At 46.3% G+C, this 13,447-nt stretch overlaps 1 long non-coding RNA gene across 1 annotated transcript; it reads left to right on the top strand.

The window, feature by feature from the left end:
* Window positions 1-6,100: 6,100 nt before the first annotated feature.
* Window positions 6,101-13,086, top strand: LOC128854176 (uncharacterized). Its single transcript, XR_008453134.1, has 3 exons — window positions 6,101-7,590; window positions 7,780-7,879; window positions 13,059-13,086. It is a non-coding gene; the product is annotated as an uncharacterized LOC128854176 (long non-coding RNA).
* The last annotated feature ends 361 nt before the right edge of the window (window positions 13,087-13,447 follow it).

Genomic DNA, 13,447 nt, shown 5'->3' on the forward strand with positions numbered 1-13,447 from the left:
CAAGCCTAAATCTGCCTCTCTCCGGTTTATACCCGTTCCCCCTCGTCCTATCCCCACAAGCCTTTATGAACAGCCCCTCTCCAGCTTTCCTGTAGCCCCTTTCAGGTACTGGAAGGTTGCTCTAAGATCTCCTTGGAGCCTTCTCTTCTCCAGGCTGAACAACCCCAACTCTCTCAGCCTGTGCTCATATGGGAGGTGCTCCAGCCCTTGGATCATCTCTGTAGTCTCCTCTGGCCCTATTCCAACAGCTCCATCTCCTTTTTATGTTGAGGATTCCAGAATTGGACACAATCTTCCAGATGAGGTTTCACAAGAGAGGAATAGAGTGGCAGAATCCCCTCCCTCGCCCTGCTGGCCGTGCTTCTTTTCACGCAGCCCAAGACACTGTTATTTTCTGGGCTGTAAGTGGACATTGCTGGCTCATCCCCCAGCACCCCCAAGTCCTTCTCTGCAGGGCTGCTCTCAATCACATCATTCCCCATTGTGTATGGAAATTGAGGATTGCCCTGACCCAGGTGTAGGGCCTTACAGCTGGCCTTGTTGAACCTCATGAAGTTCTCACAGCCCCACTTCTCCAGTCTGTCCAGGTCCCTCTGGATGACATCCCATCCTTCCAGTGTGGCAACTGCACCACTCAGCCTGGTGTCACCTGCAAACTTGCTGAGGGTGCACTCGATCTCGCTGACAATATCATGGATGAAGATATTAAACAGCACCTGTCCCCATGCGGACCCCTGAGGGACACCACTTGTCACGGATCTCTGTCTGGTCTTTGAGCCATTGACCACTACTCTTTGAATACAACCATCCACTGTACTGTCCGCCCATTAAATCTGTATATCTCAAATTTAGAGAGAAGGATGTTTTGGGGGACCATGTCAAAGGCTTTCCAGAATCACAGAATCAGAATCACACAAGGTTGGAAAGGACCCATTGGATCATCGAGTCCAACCGTTCCTAACACTCCCTAAACCATGTCCCTAAGTACTTCATCCACCCGTTCCTTAAACACCTCCAGGGAAGGCGACTCGACCACCTCCCTGGGCAGCCTGTTCCAGTACCCAATGACTCTTACTGTGAAGAATTTTTTTCTGATATCCAACCTGAACCTCCCCTGACGGAGCTTCAGGCCAATCCCTCTAGTCCTGTCCCCTGTCACTTGGGAGAAGAGGCCAGCTCCCTCCTCTCCACAACCTCCTTTCAGGTAGTTGTAGAGAGTAATAAGGTCTCCCCTCAGCCTCCTCTTCTCCAGGCTAAACAACCCCAGCTCTCTCAGCCGCTCCTCATAAGACTTGTTCTCCAGCCCCCTCACCAGCTTTGTTGCTCTTCTCTGGACACGCTCCAGAGCCTCAACATCCTTCTTGTGGTGAGGGGCCCAGAACTGAACACAGTATTCGAGGTGCGGTCTCACCAGTGCCGAGTACAGAGGGAGAATAACCTCCCTGGACCTGCTGGTGACCCCATTTCTGATACAAGCCAAGATGCCATTGGCCTTCTTGGCCACCTGGGCACACTGCTGGCTCATGTTCAGTCGGCTGTCAACCAGCACCCCCAGGTCCTTCTCTTCTGTGCAGCTCTCCAGCCATTCTTCCCCCAGTCTGTAGCGCTGCATAGGGTTGTTGTGCCCCAAGTGCAGGACCCGGCATTTGGTCTTGTTAAACCTCATCCCATTGGTCTCGGCCCAGCAGTCCAGCCTGTTCAGATCCCCAGAAGTCCAGATAGATCACATCCATTGGTTTTCCTGTGCACTGACGGATTTGATCTATCTAGACTAGCAGCTTGATCATGCTTTTCTATTGTTATAGTCATGATTTGCCCTCTAAACAGCTGATTTATTAATCACTTTTGTTAAGTCAGCATTCAATTCTATAATAAAAAATACCAGAAGCTGTAACTGGAACACTGCAGAGGCACGCGTTTGACATATGAGCAAGAGATGCTGAACGCTCTTCTGTAGATGGTACATGGAGTCCATGACAGATTCATCCCTACTCCTACTCTTACCTCCTTTGTGAAAGTCAGCGCCTAGAAATTAGTAGGATCATGCTGAGTAGTTCAATTCTCTCTTTTCAGATGCTTCTCTCTCCTTTGTAAATGTAAGGGGAGAGGACTTCTATTTTTGTTATTTTTTTTCCTGCATTTTGCTAAGACTGACATCCACGCCAAGAGGCTGGATGCTCTGAGCTATGCCTGGGTCTCCCTGGAGCTGCACTGTCCTCTGTCTCGCTGAGAACTGCTGAGTTGGAGGTCCTGCAGAGGTGCAGTGCCTGTGTGAAAGAGCGCTGGGAGCTTCTGCCTCCAAAGCAGGGGAAGAGGGGAGATTGAGATGAGATCTTAAGAAGAAACATTTTGCTGTGAGGGTGGGGAGGCCCTGGCCCAGGTTGCCCAGAGCAGTGGTGGCTGCCCCATCCCTGGAGGGGTTCCAGGCCAGGTTGGATGGGGCTTGGAGCCCCTGACCCAGTGGGAGGTGTCCCTGCCCATGGCATGGGCTCAACTGGATGGGTTTTGAGATCCTTTCCAACACAAACCGTTCTGTGATTCTATGTGGATTGGGAAGAGCTACTGCTGGAAGCTACTGGTTATCGAGCCAGTTTGTTCTGCAGCATTCCAGCTGCTTGGAAGCTGTGTCCCGTGTATCACACGAATGACGATCGAACAAGTTGCCAAAACTTGTGGTTTCTGTAACTGTATATTCTCCTCCTAGCTTTAATGTTTCCTCTTCGCTCTTTCCAACTAAAATGGTGGGTAAGAAGCACTTTGGAACAGCTCTGAAATCTGAGATTTTATAAGTCCATTTAGGTAATGATTTTGATGTCTTCCTTTCCTTCCCTCATTTCTCAAAGCAGGGACAGGGGTTGGTACTGACCTTTAGTGCTGTTTATGTGGGTATTTTTTTAAATAAGTTTTAGAACTCTGCTTGGCATAAAAATTGCCTTCAGAGCCGTGATTATTTCTTGCTTCTGCTAAATGCCTGTAAAGGCAGCGAGTGGGCAGGATGTGTCGAAGATACAGCAGTACCGCGGTGTTAGTGCTTCTCCAGACTGATTTCTTCTACCAGTGATGATGTGTAAGATTGGTATCAGCAGAATTTTAATTGTCAGAGATGTTTCATGCAACTTTTTTTCTCCCTTCTCCTCTCCTTCCCAAGCAAGTAGCTCATGGAAGGGGTTTGACAGCATCTGAGGAATCTTGTACTGTGGCTGGAGGTGTGCAGATGGCAGATGCCAGTTTGCAGGCTGTAGATTTATATATTCTGCCTAGGCTGCTCCTGCCTAAGAAGATATTTGGTTTACTTCTCTTTGCCCTAATCACTCGTGCAGCTGAATTGTCTTTTGCAAAATACTTTGCAGGAGAGCTGTGACCCTTTGTGATGCTGCTGGTGTAGCCATGGGCGTCAAACCCATCATTTAGCTTTGAAAAAAAAGCTGTCATTGCTGCTGTCATTGTGAGGGACCTGTGCAGACGCTGGGTCACTTGTGACCTTCAGCCTGGAGAAAAGAAGGCTGTGGGGAGACCTTAGAGCAGCTTCCAGTGCTGAAAGGGGCTCCAGGAAAGCTGGGGAGGGGCTCTGGATCAGGGAGTGCAGGGAGAGGATGAGGGGAATGGTTTTGAACTGCAAGAGAGGAGATTGAGATGAGATCTTGGGAAGAAATGTTTTGCTGTGAGGGTGGGGAGGCCCTGGCCCAGGTTGCCCAGAGCAGTGGGCAAAACCCAAAACCCAAAACCTTTATGGCAAAAGTTTTTTTCAGAGATCCTTTTGCTGTTTTGCAAACACTGTTCATTCTTCAGACCTCCTTCGAGTACCGGGTTCTCCTCCTCTGCCTGCAATACTGCAGTCACCTCCTCCCTTGAGACAGGCAAAAAAGGCAGTGAAAGAGCAATGTGGGTCCCTGCCAAGTCGTGCTGGCAGTCAGGTAGCTGGGCCTGGCTGTATTCCATTGCAAGAGAGCCACTGAGTTCATCTCAGTTCTATAATTAGCTTCATCGTAATCCAATAAAGCCTTGGAAAGGTTCTTAGAAAGCTTTTTGTTCATAAGGGAAACAAAAGTTGATGGGAAAACACTCTTGATCCTAATCCTGTATGGATGACCAAAATCGCTCTGATCTCGCTTTGTGTAACTTAATGTTTGCATAACAGTTTTGTTATTCATATGCAAATTAACTGCATATCCTGCAGGAATAAAACGGTTGTAATTTTGAGAGATTAATGCAACTGCTGTCAAATCCCACAGTGGGAAGGTCCTTTGTAAATGCACAGTTAATTGTCTATGGATTTGGAAGGTGACCGAATCCTGGTACGAAGAACCCTGCGAACAGAGCGAGAGCAGGGCTGGGAAATGGGCACTGTCTCCATAAAACATTGAACAAATCTGACCTGTACAGGCCTTGGCTTATGTCGTGGTACTAAAATCTGACTTTATCTTCTCTTATACCGTGGTGTTTTTTTCTCTACAGTTAATATTTTTCTATATTATTATGAAAAAGGCTTTTAAATGGAATTGAAAGGTAAATTCATGCACTCATGTGTTCACGCATCATTTTCTTTGCAGTATTTAATATATTGGGCGGTAGCCTTGAAACTAATGTCAACAGGTTGAAGGTAACCAGTTTTTAAAGTATCGAATCATAGAATCACAGGATGGTTTGAGTTGGAAGGGACCTTAAAGCCCATCCAGTCCCACCCCCTGTATGGGCAGGGACACCTCCCACTGGATCAGGTTGCTCAGAGCCCCATCCAACCTGGCCTTGAACACCTCCAGGGATGGGGCAGCCATGACTTCTTTTCTCACTTTCTGACTCTTTTCTTTCCTCATTCCTGTTTTTCCAAGACCCGTGCACCCCTCCGTTCCTACTGAGGGCGGTCTGAGCAGCTGTGTGTTCAACACTCAGGAAAATCAAGCCACTTACTTAAAGACTTAATTATGGGTTTAGGAGCCTAATCTTAGGCACCTAATTTATAAAATCTTTACTGTAGGCATTTTTTTTCAGGAATATCTCTAGCCTGCTGAATGAAAACGTGACTTAAAGAAATGCAGATCTGTGAGTGCTTCTTAATCTTCAACTGTTAACTTCTTCATAGCCTTTTACCTTTATATTTTCAGTGAATTGACTTGTTCTGTGTGTGTTCCCAACCCACCACAGAGTCACCGGAACTTGCTCTGCTAGAGCTGTAGTAAAAGAGGTCACGAAGTGAAAAAGGACACCTGAGTTCTTGCTGAGAATATTTCTTCAGTAAAACCAAGTGAGAGGATATTTCTTCAATCTGTTTCAACCCATTCAACATTTCCAGTCCTGAAAGGAGCTCCAGGAAAGCTCGGGAGGGGCTCTGGATCAGGGGGTGCAGGGAGAGGCTGAGGGGAGTGGTTTTCAGCTGCAAAAGGGAAGATTGAGATGAGATCTTAGGAAGAAATGTTTTGCTGTGAGGGTGGGGAGGCCCTGGCCCAGGGTGCCCAGAGCAGTGGTGGCTGCCCCATCCCTGGAGGGGTTCCAGGCCAGGTTGGATGGGGCTCGGAGCCCCTGATCCAGTGGGATATGTCCCTGCCCATGGCAGGGGGTTGGAACTGGATGGGCTTTGAGGTCCCTTCCAACCTAAGCCATGCTGATTCTATGATTTTGATAACTCTGTGGATTTGTCTGGTAGTAGAATAAAATGCAGATCAGACTCCCCACCTCTGATTTTCAAGAGCTGAGTAGGAAGACAGCCTTGAGGTGTGATGGAAGAGAGCTATATGGGTATGAGCACAGACGTCAAGAGGAGAGGTGCTTGATGCAAAGTGCTGGTTAAGAAATCCTTTCTAGAGTAAACATTTTAGCCTGGATTTTGTATTAGGAATGACTGGAGATGGTTCATCTAGAGAATGGTTAATGACAGCTAGAGAGTATTTAAGCAATATCCTATCCTAGAAAATTATGTTCATGATCTGTTTTTTACTGCAAAAGCCCCTGCAAAGCAGCAGTCCCTCCAACTACACTGGGTAACTCAGGATAATTCCATGGGAATTGCACAGTAAGATCCCGAGCAAGGGAACTATTTTCCTTTGGCTCTTTGTTTACCTGGAAGACAGAGCTGCTCGCCTGATCTGGAGAGTGAGAAGGCATAGCTCCTAAAGCAAATTGCACTTCTATTTTTGAACTTGTTTTAATTGGGCCTCAGATCTGCGTATCTCCAACCTATTAACCTGGTCACACTGCGTGGTCTGATCCCCCTCTAACAGCATGTGATTAAATGTGATTCATCTGCATCTCCGCAAGCGCATGCAAGTGAGGGAACGCTGGTAGTGAAGCAGATGTGGTTATTTTCATGCCAGATGTTTCTCCTGTAAATTTATTTTGTATTGTTAAACATTGCCAAGTTGTCTTAGGAGGACTGTGTCTCCTGATTTAGTGTGATGAGTAATGTGCTTTGTTGCACTTTACCAGAGGCTCAAAGTGCTACTGGAAAAGGTGAGACCACAGAACCGGAGTGTGGATATCGGTGGCTTTGGAGGATGCCAGTTACCCGTGTCTGGGAGAGAAGATCTTTGTGTTTGCTGGGTTGCCTGGACTTGCCAACTTTATTAAGGAACTTTTATCTTTTTTTAAGGGCAAGGTATAGGAGGAAAGAGTAAAGGTTTGGAATTGCTGATGTTCCATAAAAAGCAAATGTTTAACCGAAAAAGAGTGGCTTGTTTAAGTGGAGAGAGATCTACTAGGGAGCTTGTGTCTCCCTTGAGAAGACATGTGGCCATGGGATGGGTTTGTTTTGACAAGTAATTGTCTTTTTTGTGATCCTGACAATTCCAGAGCAGACTAATTACAATTAAGTACCTTTAGCTTCCTGAGCTTTGCAAACTTACCTTAAAACCAAGCTGAGCTGCCTACCTTAGGGTGCCTGTTTTTCTTCCTGATGTGAGAAATGTCTGCCCTTCAATGATGCTGTAGAGGTGCAAGAAAAGGAACCAAATGCCTCCTCCCCCTCATAGCCTTTGACCTTTTTTTTCCTAATGGCCCTGGAAACCAGTGCTAAAACTCATTTGTTCTGAGGCAGCTTTCAGCAGAGGTGCTGAAATATCTGATTTCCAACGAGTACCTGCATGCGTCAAACACGTTGTGCTTGCTGAAGGCAGGGGAGATTGCCTGGGAGACAGTTTGAGCTGTTTGTGTTTTCTTTCCAGTCAGGCTTTGCTCCATCCTACCCTCCACGAGCCAAAGGCTGTGGCATGGGAGAATGAGCCCTGATGTTATTCTTTATCTTCAGGCTTCATTCCAGCCTGAGGAGCCTCACTCTTCTGAAGTCATCCAAGGAAAGGTAAAGGTGTTTGACAAAAGCACGCAGGAGACAGCTCTCTCAGCCTACTGTGGGAAAGTATCGTGTTTTCTCTCTCTTAAGCCTTGGAGTCGTGGCTGTAGGAAATTTATTACGGTGGCCAGGGAGTGCCGAGAGCCCAAAATGAAGCTGTCATCCGTGGGAAGGTGAGACCTGTCAGCAGACAAGGCTGGACAAGAACTGGCACCCAGCAAGGATGTGAATCGAGTGGAGAGAGGGCTGGCAGGCGTGCAGAGAAAGTGGAGGAGGAGGAAGGCAGGAAGCAGCTGGCAGCGTAGGAAGAAGTGAGTAGTACTGGGAACGGGAGGAGGAGGGAATGAGAAATGTCCTTGTTCTAGCACTGATATCCAGCATCCCATTCAGTAACAGTGACATTAGAAGTGCAAAGAAATGTCCAAATAAATGTGTTCCTTCACGGGATTTATTTTAATTCGTTATTAAAATAGGAGATACATGTGCATTGTCCCTTCCAGGCCACTGTTTTAATAGGATTACCTTTGGCATCACTCCGTGGAATCCTTAATTCGTCGCTCCATATCTTCCATGTGAAGTCGTCTCAGCAGATCCAATCAGGTAATGTTTCATTGCTCAGCAGTAGAGAGGAAATGAGTTTTTCTGATGAGGGGAAAGCACAGTGAATAGCTTGATTCTCCCCCCCCAATGCCATCTGCAATTTGTTTTGTGCTGCAAATGAAGTCGATGTTTTCTAGGGTCAGAGGTGGCTAATTATTCATAGCACTTCCATTTCCAGTACTAGAGTCATCACATCTCTGCCAATCATCATTCTAACCATTTCGTGTTTGGTTTACTTTGCATTGCTCGTAGGGTTGCAAGACTAGCTGCTATCCAAATTTGTACTGTTGCCTTTCTGAGCTACTGCCAGTACTTCTCTCAGCTTCTGAAGAGACTGACAAGACAAATTTGGCACTAGTATCGTAGTTTTAGAATCATAGAATGGTTTGGGTTGGAAGGGACCTCAAAGCCCATCCAGTTCCACCCCCCGCCATGGGCAGGGACACCTCCCACTGGATCAGGGGCTCCAAGCCCCATCCAACCTGGCCTGGAACCCCTCCAGGGATGGGGCAGCCACCGCTGCTCTGGGCAACCTGGGCCAGGGCCTCCTCACCCTCACAGCAAAACATTTCATTGTAAGATCTCATCTCAATCTCCCCTTCTTCAGCTGAAAACTGTTCCCACTCATCCTATCCCTGCCCTCCCTGATCCAGAGCCCCTCCCCAGCTTTCCTGGAGCCCCTTTCAGCACTGGAAGCTGCTCTAAGGTCTCCCTGCAGCCTTCTCTTCTCCAGGCTGAACAACCCCAACTCTCTCAGCCTGTCCTTGTTCAGGAGGTGCTCCAGCCCTTGGACTATCTCTGTGGCCTCCTCTGGACTCACTCCAACAGATCCACGTCCTTCCTGTGGTGAAGGTACAGGAAGGTCCCACCTTACGAGTCATTTCTGTTTAAAAAAGATTGAACTGTGTAGGAGGCAAGAATGTAACACTCAATTCACTTGTAACTAACCAAAAAAAAACCCCTACTGAGTGCATTTCACTAAGATGGGTCGGTCATCCGTGAGTTTTGCAAATGGCAATAGAACCCCAAAGCCCAGAGAGGGTACAGAGTACAGCTGGGACTGAAACTTGACTGTTTTAACTGTTCGGGCAGTATTTTCCCTGCTAGTGCTTCGGGCTTTCCTCTGATGAATGCCCAGAGCTCACATTGATGCAGCACCACAGAAGCATCCTTTAGGGTTGTCCCTTGCAGTTTTGCCCTTGGATTTACAGCACTATTCCTAACATAGATTAGAAGAATAACCAGTATTACTGCACATTCGCTGCAACAAATTGACTGATGGTGGGGATGGAAACCCAAAGTGACTATGATCCAGCCTTGCATTTCCATAGAATCATAGAATTGTGAAGGCTGGAAGAGATCTCTTAGATCATTAAGTCCAACCATCAAGACAATACAACTGTGACTATTAAGCCATGTCCTGGAGCACCACATTTACACAGTTTTTGACCCCCTCCAGGCATGGAGACTCCCCCATTGCCCTGGGCGGCCTCTGCCAGTGCTTCACCACTCTTTCTGTAAAGACATTTTTCCTAATATCCAATCTAAACCTCCCCTGGTGTAACTTGAGGCCATTTCCTCTTGTACTAACACTTGTTACTTGGGAGAAGAGACCAGCACCACATCCCTACAACTGTCTTTAAGGTAGTTGTAGAGAGCAATGAGGTCTCCCCTCAACCTCCTTTTCTCTAGGCTGAACAATCCCAATTCCCTCAGCTGCTCCTTGAAAGACTTGTGCTCCAGAACCTTCACCAGTTTCGTTGCCCTTCTCTGGACGCTCTCCAGCCCCTCACTATCGTTCTTGTACTGAGGGGCCCAAATCTGAACACAGGGTTCAAGATGAGCCCCGTGTAGTATTTGCATGTGGTAGAAAAGTTCATTTTCATGTAGTAGAAAGGTTCGCTTTGAACAGATTTGTTTCAGAAGATTTTTAAGAGAGCTCCAAAGTAGATGCTGACAATTAAAATGCTAATTAAAGATATTCCCCGTGGTATTTTCTGATAGTGTTGCCAGAACAGGTGTGATTTCAATTACCTTGCTGTTCCTTTTGGAATCAATCACATATTCAAAGAATCATAGAATAGTTTGGGTTGTAAGGGACATTAAAGCCCATCCAGTCCCACCCCCTGCCATGGGCAGGGACACCTCCCACTGGATCAGGTCGCTCCAAGCCCCATCCTACCTGGCCTTGAACTCTTGAGACTCGAGGTCTCACAAGAGAACTTAGGGGATGTAGAAGTTTCATCCTTTTTTGTTGACTAGATCTTGTGTCGTGAAGGATGTGAAAGGGAATTCTGTCTAGCAGGGTACGTAAATTTAGATTTTAGGCAAATGAATTCTCTGTAGCTGAGATAAATCCTGCTTTCAGCCTTCCTCCTGGAGGGTGTCTTTAGTGCCTGATGAAGTATTTCTGAATCAGCATCTCTAAATGGTGTAGTGTGGAACAGGAGGGGATGGAAGGTGGTGATGGTGCATAGAAAAAGTAGTCAGGAAGGATTTGACAGATGAGCAAGGAACGTAAGGGTGGAAGAAAGTGAACATGTGCTACACCAGAGTGTCTGAAGCTAATGTGACCTAAAGCAACTCAGACTAATGAAGCTTTTAATGAAATAAATTTCTGCTAAACTCTACCTGGAATACTGGCTCTTCCTCAGATCAAAGTAATCTGTATTCCTCTGATATGTATATGTAACAGTGAGGAATGGTATAATTGCTATCCAAACATTGTTTAACTTCACACCTTGCGATAATCCCAGGCTGTGTTTGTCATTTGAAATGTGCAATGCCTGTGAACTCCTTTTTAAAACAGTGTAGTAAGTTTGGAGACAATTTAGGTCTGTTTATAAAACCAGGGCATTGTTTAATAAGTGTCTTCTACTGGTTGCATTGTGATTTTATGAGTACATAAAACATTACAGTCTGCTGCTTAACAAATAGATACACAGAATGCAGTGCTGAGAAGACAGTTGGACCTGAGCCAGAGGAATATTATAAAAGCTTGTGGTGCGAGGACGAGGGGCAATGGGTGTAAACTGGAGAGGGGCAGATTTAGGCTAGATATAAGGAGGAATTTCTTCACTATGAGAGTGGTGAGCCACTGGCCCAGGTTGCCCAGGGAAGTTGTGGCTGCCCCATCCCTGGAGGTGTTCAAGGCCAGGTTGGATGGGTCTTGGAGCCCCTGAGCCAGTGGGATGTGTCCCTGCCCATGGCAGGGTGTGGAACTGGATAGACTTTAAGGTCCCTTCCAACCCAAACTATTCTATGATTCTATGGTTCCATGAATAGCTGTGGGTCTAGGATATATCTGTATCCCTCATCAAGATATGTCAAGTGACAAATTGTGTGGACTCCAGAAACGAATGCAAGGCTTTAGGTGAGGTCTCACGAGAGTAGAGTAGAGTAGAGTAGAGTAGAGTAGAGTAGAGTAGAGTAGAAGGTATGTTTGTAGAGGTTCGGTGGCAACAAGCCCACGGTCTGTGCTACAGGATAAAACACATTAAAGGATAAATGTTGCCCACTTTTAAAAATAAATCATGGCATCATAGAGTGGTTAGGTTTGGAAAAGACCTCAAAGCCCATCCAGTTCCACCCCCTGCCATGGGCAGGGACACCTCCCACTGGATCAGGGGCTCCAAGCCCCATCCAACCTGGCCTTGAACACCTCCAGGGATGGGGCAGCCACCACTGCCCTGGGCAACCTGGGCCAGGGCCTCCCCACCCTCATAATGAAGAATTTGTTCCCAATCTCTAGTCTAAATCTTCCTCTCTCCAATTTAAAGCTATTTATAAATATAAAATATATAAATATAGTGACCTGGCATAGAAAGGGAGTGACTCAAGTGGAAAGATGAAACGTGAATGAAGATTCATTTCCATACCTGGCTGGAGTGTGTCTCAGTCTGTCAAGAATAACCAAGTAGGCGCGCAGGGAGACTTGCCAAACCCATCCGAGGGTGTTCACTGAACACACTTGTTTAAAGAATGAGAGTCTTGATCTGCTCTGTGGTGAAAAGGCTTTTACTGGCAAGAGGCAAAGAAAAATAACCACCTGCTTTTAAAGAGAAGACACTAAACTGGCTGAGGAGGAGTGAAAGAGCTACACACTCCTGGCAGGGCATGGGTGGTGTTATTTTACATCAGTGTGTGAGTCTGTCTGTCTGTCTCCCTCTCTCCAGGGTAGGAATTACTCACCTGTGTGATAAAGTCCTGGTTGAGCTCCTGTCCTTGCACTGCTGGAGGGGCACCTCTGAATCCTCTGTATTGGAGAGATGCACTCAGAGGCAGCAGGGCATTTATTCCAACCTTTCTCCTCAAAACAGTCCTTCACAGTGCTTCTGGACAATGCAGTGACGTGTGCTTATAAATTACATTTCACCTCCAAGAGGTTTCATCAAAATTAATACAATTACACTATGTTTGTACAGCATAACCAGAAGAGGGATGTTCACCCCCTGTGACTGATACCCACACCCTGCCCATTTCAGAAGCCTGATCCCTTACATTTGGTAGGGGAGTAGCAGGAATGGGTGTTCAGTATAGGTGTCTTTGCAGGAAAACTGCTGAAACTAGAAGCATAGTTTTTAATTAATATTACATATTAAAATTACATATTTTTTGTACTTGTAAGCTGGGATCTGGGCTTTGCCCGTATCCTATGAACCTACACCGATTAGTTTACATTGCATTCGTATTGCTCCTATTTTAAAACATTATCAAACACACAACGGTGTCAAATATGAACTTTCCTAATGTTTTATAAAGGTTCCTGCTGCTCAGACAGCTTTATTTTGCAGTTTGCAAATGCTCTACGTGTTTCAGGTGACTTTAATGATGCTGATTACTCCTTAACAGCAACCATGTGTTCCCTCTCACTTTAAATTAGACCACTACAAACTCACTTCAGTCCTATCCCAAGCACAGAGAATCTTCTAAGAGTTTCCAGTTGGGCTTCTCAGTTCTTTCCCATTTCTGCGTCTCCCTTAGCAGTAAATGTTTTATTGTAAGTGACGAATACTCAAAGGCAGCTGATGCTGCTCTGTTGAGGAAGCATTTCTGGTTTGTCATTCTTAGGCTATCGCTAACCAGTTTCCAGCAACAGGAATGCATTGGGGTGCTCAAGGCTGGTTTTAGATACACCAAAAAATGCCTGCAGCGTTGTGACAGATTTCTGCATCCACAGAGAAACAGAAAGTCAAACAGCTTCAAGCTCTGAGCCAGCCAGAGAGAGAAGGTCTGAGAAGCGTTACGGAACAAGGAACAGTCCAGGGAGGTAAGAGAACTAAAGCTTCCTTTGGGGAATATATCTCTTTAACTCCAGGAAGACTGCTGACTGCAGAAGGGAATCTTAGAACTGATGTTGGTAAGGTTTGGTTGTTTAACTGTGCTTTGAGTGAGTTGTTGGCCTGTGGCTGCTTCATCTTGGATAGAAAACCCGGAGATAAAACGTACAACTGTATTGTGTGTTTGGAAGGTCACCTTACTGGTGTTTGTGCAAAAGAGTGCACTGGTTTGTGTATTACCTCTGTACCCCCAGCAGTGTCACTGGTTTTGTCCCCATCAAACTGGATA

Source organism: Cuculus canorus, chromosome 20, assembly GCF_017976375.1.
Source record: "Cuculus canorus isolate bCucCan1 chromosome 20, bCucCan1.pri, whole genome shotgun sequence".
Lineage (NCBI taxonomy): Eukaryota > Metazoa > Chordata > Aves > Cuculiformes > Cuculidae > Cuculus > Cuculus canorus.